Genomic DNA, 8,107 nt, shown 5'->3' with positions numbered 1-8,107 from the left:
TAATTGATGTACAATATTCTATAAGTTATAGGTGTACAATACAGTGATTCACAATTTTTAAAGGTCATATTCCATGTATAGTTATTATAAAACATTGGCTGTATTCCCTGTGTTGTACAATATATATCCTTGTAGCTTATATAGACTTCTTAAAAAAAGTGAACATTTGAGGAAATAGAGATTCTGAAAACTCATACACATTAAGCGTACAGGTCAACAAATCCTCATAAACTCTGCCATCAGCACCCAGATCATGAAACGGAAACCAACAGCACCCACCTCCAGACACTCACCAGCTGGCGACCTCAGGCAGGTTCCCCGACAGCTCCAAGCCTCAGTCTGCCCATCCGTAAAGTGGGGCCCTGCTTGTTAACCTCCTCACAGCACATCTGGTGAGGATTAAATGGGATAAAGCATTTAATCATAAGAACACTGGCCGAGTCATCAGCCTTTCTACATACATGAACTCATCGAACCCTCGCAACAACGCCAAGGTTAAAACTGTCATCCCCACTTCCCCAGGTGAGGAGACAGAGGCTCGGGGGGTTAAGCGGCCCGCTGAGCTCTCAGGACCAGTACCTGGGAGAGCGGGGACTCCAGCCAAGCCGAGTTCCAGGGTCCCCCATCTCACCCGCCATTTGCCGAGCTCAATCTCTGCACAAAGTTAAGCTTAATACACAGTAGAGTCCCGACTTATTACTGTGCTTCCATCAACAATACGGACGACTCCCACCATAGGTGGGTGCTGTCACAAGAGGGTTCCCTGCAGTTTGATGCCTCCGGTGATGGTGTCACCTGAGCCCAGGTGAGGATGGGGGCCTCCCTGTGTAACTGTCTGCCTTGGCCCCAGCCTCAGGCCCTTCCCTGACTGGCAGCTGTGGCTTGGATTAATCCTCGAGACTAAACTGCCCTCCCCACGACACTCCTAGTCACTTGGTGTGAAGCTCATCCTCTGTCAGGCAAAACTGAATTACCAGTTCCCTCCCCCAAAGCAGGTTTCTGGCTGTGCGCTTGTGCATGTGTTGTATGCTGGCATGTATGGCGCGGGGTGTGTGGGCAGTATGTGTGGTATTGTGTATGTGTGTGTGGTATCTCTGTGTGTGGGTGTGGGTGTGGGTGTGCGTGTTGAGGTGTGGGTGTGTATATGTGGGGTGTGTGTGTATGCGGTATGCGTGTGTTGTGTATGGGCTGTGTGTATGATGTGTGTGTATGTGGTCTGAGGAGTGTGTGTGGTGTGTGTGTGTGTGGCCCACACGTTTGTGTGTGGTGTGTGTGTGTGTGGTGTGTGTGTGTCGTGTGTGGTGTGTGTGTGTGGCATGTGTGTCGTGTGTGTGTGGTGTGTGTGTGTGTGTGGCCCACACGTTTGTGTGTGGTGTGTGTGTGTCGTGTGTGGTGTGTGTGTGGTGTGTGTGTGGTGTGTGTGTGTGGCATGTGTGTCGTGTGTGTCGTGTGTGGTGTGTGTGTGGTGTGTGTGTGTGGCATGTGTGTCGTGTGTGTGTCGTGTATGGTGTGTGTGTGTGGTGTGTGTGGTGTGTGTGTGTGTGTGAGGTGGGATGGAGTGGGGTGGGGGTGTTAAGTCTCCAGGACCAAAACAAGGTGAAGCATTTAGGGCTGTGTCACATTTCTACCGTTAATGAACAGCTCTGACCCTTCAGAAACAGGAATCTGAAGAATTTCCCAGGTTTCCAGCAGGGCATGTGGGAAACCTGCCTTTCTCTACCTTTTAAAATGCCTCACATCTTCCAAACCAGCAAAACACTCCAAACTGTCTGCATTAATCAATGTGTGAATCTCATGGAGGAAGAAAGTGGGGAGAACTAGAGACCAATAAACGGACCTTTGGAGTAAAAATCAGTCATTTATAAAGTGGCACAAAGCAGATCTGTGATTTCATACATTTCTGGAGTGAGGCCTGGAGCCCAGGACAGAGCGCAGGGCCGGCATCAGCCGGCAGGCGATGAATGAGTTATTTCAGAGCCACTGTTGGCAGCATTCACACACTTAGAAGGTAAACAGTCGTCACTCAGGAGATGCCTATATATCCAGGTGTCAGCAGACAACTGAGATATTTAGAAGATAACAGATTTACACAGACAGCCAAGAATTTAAAAGCAAAGACTGTTCAGGTGGTGGAGGCAGGTGGCTGCCCACCGAAGATTTGGGTTCCCCTTCCCTTAGGCAGAGTTGTTCTTGGGAAGGAGCTGCCCAGCCGGGACCACATTTCCCAGCTCCCTGAGGCCAAGAGAAAGTGGGCAGAAGTGATGTATGGCCATTTCAAGACCCGGCCCATGAAAACCACCTTATGAAATTCCACCTCTCTCTGCCCATATCTGAGGGCTGGATATCAACGTCCAGGGTAACTTGAGAGCCAAGAGGTGAAGGTGGTGGAGGTTCCTTCAGCCTGGGTCCCTCCATCAAGCTGGAATGGGATGGAACAGGATCCCTCCCTGCTCCCTTCTCCAGAGGATTAGACTTAGGGAATGAGAAATAAAGTTTGCTGAGTGAGTGAGCCCACTGTGGCTTAGGGGTTTATCTGTTATAGTTACATTAACAGCTGATAATTTTTGAAAAATTATTGCTCAAGATGATTGGTAGACAATCAAGATACTGGCAGACCACTAAGGTGTTAGTGCACAATTAAGGGGTTCCAGGTAATCATGAGGTAACTTGTAACTGAGGTCTACTGCACTCACTAAGAGGGGAACTGACTCCTAAGATGTTAGTAGTTGTCTTAGTTCTGGCCGCTCTAACAAAGTACCATAGACTGCATGGCTGATGAACAACAGAGATTTATTTCTCACAGCTCTGGAGGCTAAGTCTGAGATCAGGGTGCCAGTTTGGTCGAGTTCTGGTGAGAACCCTCTTCCGGGTCGCGGACTGCTGACTTCTTCTGTCCTCACGTGGCAGAACGCAGAGGGGAAGCAAGCTCTGTTGTGACTCTCATGAGGCCACTAATCCCACCCACAAGGGCTGCACCCTCATGAGCTCACCTAGTTACACCTCCAAAGCCCCACCTGCTAGTATCATTTGGAAGTACGATTTCAACATATGAATTTTAGGGGGCTACAAACATTCAGGCCATAATAAAAATCAATTAAGATATTACTAGAAAGCTAACATGTTATCTGATAACTAACAGGTTAACAGACAACTAATCATGGAGATACTTGGTGACATCCGGCTTTTCAGCCTATTTCCACGTGGTGGCTACCTTGTGTCCTGCCCACTGACAGCGAGCCCCCTGGGGAACCCACCTCGCAAAGCCCCACTGGCCCACCCTGTCCCTGTTTCTATTGGAAGGGAGCTGCCTTTTCCCTGATGAATGACATTCCAGGTTCAGTGAATAATAGCACCTTTTGGGTGGCCCCGCCTCCCTAGTTGACCCCACAGTGTCCACTATACCCTCTGGACACTCGGCCCTCACCTCACAGTGTCTGAGGAAGGGGATCCCTGCCCAGGCCCGGTTCTTCTCCTGGTCCTGAGGCAGCCCATGAGGGTGCAGCTGCAGCAGGTGTGGCAGGTGAGTCCAACTTTAGAGGGGGCTGGGGCGAACCACCCCTAAGTAATCACAGATGAGGTTCTTCTGTGGGCAGAGGAAAGGATGTTCTGGGGAAGACACTGGCCCAGCCGCTGTGAGGCCAGGCAGCTCTCACTGTGCCCACAGGCCCAGGCCAGGTCTCCCCTTCCATGGAATTTTCCTCGCAGTATGTGGAGTAGAGCAAAGTTGACCCCCTGACTTCTAGGTCTCACTGATGGGCCTCAAAGGTGAGGGCTCCCTGGGAGTGGTCAGTCCCAGGCTCAGAGAGAAAGCCCTGACCTCTCCCTGGGCACCAGGGAGGTGCTCACCCAGGTGTCCTCAGATCAGGAAGTGTGGGCTTGGCAGGTTCTAGGGTAGTCTGAGAGCCAGAAATCAGGGCTGTCTTGGAAAACCCAGGAGGTTCAGGGCTGGTTTGCATCAAGGCCTTTGGGAAGCAATGTGGTGGAGTAGGGTCGGAATCACGGCTCTGCCAGCCTCTCATGTGGTCTTGAGCTGGGCCCCTTCTGTGGTAAGGCTCTTACAACAGGGCCTGGCACATAACTAGTCCTCGGTAAGTGGTAAGTGTTATTATTGCTGCTGATATCGGGGCATCTCAGGCATCACTGGGTGTCTGGCACGGGCCTGCTCTTCCAGAAGCCAGACAAGAACTGGAATTCAAGTTCAGGGCTTGAGGCGCATGGAGGTGAGTCATGACTGTTGGGTTCCGGGCGCGTGACTCCAGCAGGCCTGGCTCCCCACCCCCGCAGGGCCTTGTTACCCCTGCATCCGCTCCCTCACGTGGGCAGACGCAATGAAGATCTGGAGTGAGGTCAACCGTTCTGGATGGCTGTTGGCCCCACCCTGGGATCCGAGGCTGCTCCCCACAGGACTGGCCCTTCCTCAGCCGTTCCAGGCTGCCCCCTCCCTGCCAGCACTGCCTGCCCACCCACCCTTGGGGGGGGTTCCTCCTTGCTCATTGTTGGTCACCCCAGATTCCGATCTCCAGACTCATCAGCTTGGATGAGAGCCTTTGGCCGCCCACCCTCTGAGCTTCAGACAGGGACTCAGCCCATGAAACAGATGTTTTCTGCTTGCTCTTCTCACAGGAAGAAACGGAGTACAGACTCTACTCATTTTGTCTACCCTGATGGTTTCCACAATTAAGAATATTTACCTCCTGAGCTAAGTTTTGCCTGGCGGTACCAACAGGCTTTTCCTGCAGGGTAGGGGCAGGGGCCCCTGAGTGGAATGAGCACAGAATGGGGGTCAAGATACTCCATCACTTACTGTAGGACCTTAAGCAAGTCACAGCCTGTGTGAGCCACGGTTTTGTCATCTGCAAAAGGGGGAATGACGCCTTCCAGTTTGGTCTCACCCACTGCCTTGAATGCAGCAGCACTGCCCGGAGCCACCCAGCCCAGGGCATCAAGGCAGGCCCAAGGCAGCTCAGCTTGTCCTCACTCCATCCTGTGTTCATCCGCGTCTCTTGTGACTCTGTGTCTGTCTAGAGCGTTTCCTCACCCACAGACTCGCTGCTTCTCAGGCTTCTCAGGACTCTCACCTTCTCTCCTTGTGGTGGTCGCCTTGGGTGCTCCACCGGGTCCTCCTCACAAGCAGGGGTGCCTGTCCCCAGCTCCCGTGCATGCTGGCTGCCGACGGCTCAGCTGTGCTCCTCTGTGGAAACCTTCCCTGAGCCAGTGGGAGTCCCTTCATCCCAAGACGCCCAGGAAATTACTAACTATCCCCCTCCACCTGGTGTTGGCCCACAGCCAGTGATGGACAGATTCAGGGTACAAAAGCCCAGCCCCCTTCTTTAAGGAGTGTCTGCGGGGAGGTGAATCATGAGTGTGGGGCTCCAGTCTGCAGGGCCACATACATGCCAGAGCTCCAGTTCAGAATTCCCAGGAAAGAAAGAACAAGAGCTGTATTTCCTCCCAAGACACCCCACTTCTTCCCTCCCGGAAGGCAGGTTGGGGCTGAAGAGAAAGCATGAGCTGTGAACAGGAAGGCAGAACTGGGGCTGAATCCTGGCTTGAGCAGCTATCAGTGGCATGATGTAGGTAATCTGCTATACTTTTCTAGGCTTCAGTTTCCTTCTTTATAGGATGTGGGTCATAATTCCCACTTTGTAGCACTGATGTGAGGATTTAAGAGCACCAGCAAAACCCCTTGCACGGTTCCTGGTGCACAGAATGACCCTGTAGACTTGTCTGCCTCCTTCCCTTTCCTCCTAGGCTGAGAAACACCAAGAGGGCAGCTGGTGGTGGAGGCCAGGGCAGCTGGTGCAGGAACCATGCCCTCTTTGGCCCGAGTAATGGCCAACTGTGGCCCAGCAGAAATGTCATCAGCCCAGTTGCATGTTGCTGCATGTCCGTGTGCACTAGTGGCCTCATAACCCTGACTTGGGCTCAGTTCAGGAATCAAACCACCTGGAAATGAAAACCAAAGCCAACTTCGGATCCTCAGCTTTTGGTTTGGAGGCCATCTTGTCTGAGCATCGGCCTGCCAAGAAGCCTGTGGGCCATGAGTGGCTTGCAAGGATTTCTGGTGGACTTCTTTATGTGGCCACAAACGTCTAGCTCACACCACTGGGCCATCTGCCCCCAGCAGCCTCAGGCCATCAATCAGTAAACCCCAAGCCAAGGCAGCAAAGGCAACAAGAATAATGGCCACTCCATTCAGTCGCGAGGCTTCCCTAGTAAGCCCCAAGCTTCCAGCCAACATCTCAATTTTCCTGACTTCAAGCAAGATGGGCAATTAGGTGAGGGGACTGGTAGGTACAGTGGATGGCATAAGGGGATTTGGAGGCCAGAGGACCTGGGTTTGGATTCGGTTCTTCTACTTAGCTGTGGAAACTGAGCAAATTACTGAACCTCAGAACCTGGGTATCTTCATATTTATGAGAGAATAATTCCTTCCCTCCAGGGTTTTAGTGGAAATTAAATGACATAATGCAAGTGAACTTGTTGAGTCCAGTTTTTGACCTAATCAAGGCAGTTAATAAAGGACTGAGATCATTTCCCACCCCAGGGATCAGATTTTTCTGTTCAATTTTTCCATTACACCAACCATCTCAGTAGTACCAATGAGCTCTTGTTTTTAAAAGTTTTATCCTCTTGGAGAAAAAGGTCTCCAAAGACGTGCTGGTTAGTCCAGTGGCCTTGAGGCTGGACTCGCCCATTGCTCTGGCCAGATTATGTGCAAAGGGCTCCCCACACTCATCTTGTTGACAGACTCAAGACCACTTACGTTACTTCTGGAATAAACAAGACAATCAAGCAAAAACACTCACTCGCCTCCTTGTACCAAATATCCTCATCCATTCACTTATATTTAATCCACATTTGCTGGTACATGGAATTGGATTGTGTGCACTCAAGTCAGCTCTAGGAACGTCTTAAACATTTGCTCCAGAGTTCCGGCCCCTGCCTTCCCTTCTGGTCCTAGTCTTTCCCAGCTCTACTTCATTGTGTTTTGGTCGTTACCAAATTCATCCCAGTTAAGCGGAAGGTTAGGGAGAGAAAGGACTAGTTAGACATATGGTTCAAATGCATCAATTAATCCAGTGGTTTTCAAACTTAGCTGTCCATTAGAATCACCTGTGGAGCTTTTAAGATTTCCCAGATGCCCAAGTGCACTTCAGATCAATTAAACCAGGATTTCTGGGCATGGGGATCAGGCAGAATATCAAGTTTGAGCCAAGTGACTTAGTTGCTGTTACTAACGTTCCTGAGTCAGTATGGTCTACCATGTTCTGTAAGTTCCCCATGCATCCCACTTTATAACAGTCCACGTGGAGTCAGGCACATAGCCAGTGCTTCAGATGACGATGGAATACCTCAATCTGTTCCTGATTAACTCCCAGAATTGGAATATGGTGGCTATTCCAGGATCACACATATGTCCCAAAGTCATACATGACAAACATTTTATTCCATTAAAAAAAGTCATCTGTTAACTGCTGAAGTGCAGGGGACCACATCTGAGGCTACTTCAGAAAAAGGCATCAGAGAATGAATACAGATTTTCAGTGTCACAGAATGGCTAGATTCTCCTCCTCCCTAGATTCTCCTCCTCCTCCCCCTATTAAATAGTAATCAGTGGCTTAGGCCAGTTCTGGTAAGAGCACCTGATAGCTGACTTCACAGAAACCCAGGATCACCCTAATATACAATGACACAGGGTCTCCCTGGCAGCCAACTGCAGTGGCTCAAGCACAGGAGGAGATGCCTGGGTGGCATCAGTCCCACCCCCTGCGGTGGACTTGCTCTTCCTAATGACTGGCTCTGCGGGCCACATCCATGGCGGCATCACCATCTGCGGCGCACATGAGCAGACTCCCTGTTGAGCTGCAGCGGGCTCCGAGATTGGTTCCATCCGAGGCTGGAACCAGCTCCGTTCCGCTTCACTTCACAGCAAATTTTACACCCTGAGGGAGTGGTTAGGAAGCGCTGCTCACCATTCACAGTGGGAAGTGGTACTTCGTCCAAGAGCCTGAGTACCAGGATCAGAGAAGGCCTGGCAGGCAAGTCCAGCTGGGCTGGGGTGGAAACAGCCTGCACGGCAGGGCTGAGAAGTGGTGGGAGTGCT

The 8,107-nt window shown here is 51.1% G+C and overlaps 1 protein-coding gene across 1 annotated transcript in view; it reads right to left on the bottom strand.

Annotated features, from left to right (window-relative positions):
• Nucleotides 1-232: 232 nt before the first annotated feature.
• LARS2 (leucyl-tRNA synthetase 2, mitochondrial) overlaps nucleotides 233-8,107 on the bottom strand; it is a 278,070-nt gene continuing 270,195 nt past the window's right edge. The window contains exon 22 of the mRNA XM_079934197.1: nucleotides 233-389. The gene's annotated coding sequence lies outside the window, so the exon portion shown is untranslated. The remainder of the gene's footprint in view (nucleotides 390-8,107) is intronic.

The sequence above is a fragment of the Stenella coeruleoalba genome (genome assembly GCF_951394435.1).
Source record: "Stenella coeruleoalba genome assembly, chromosome: 10".
Taxonomy (NCBI): Eukaryota; Metazoa; Chordata; class Mammalia; order Artiodactyla; family Delphinidae; genus Stenella; species Stenella coeruleoalba.
Note: the sequence above shows the minus strand (reverse complement) of the source record. Positions and strands in the feature narration are given on the sequence as shown.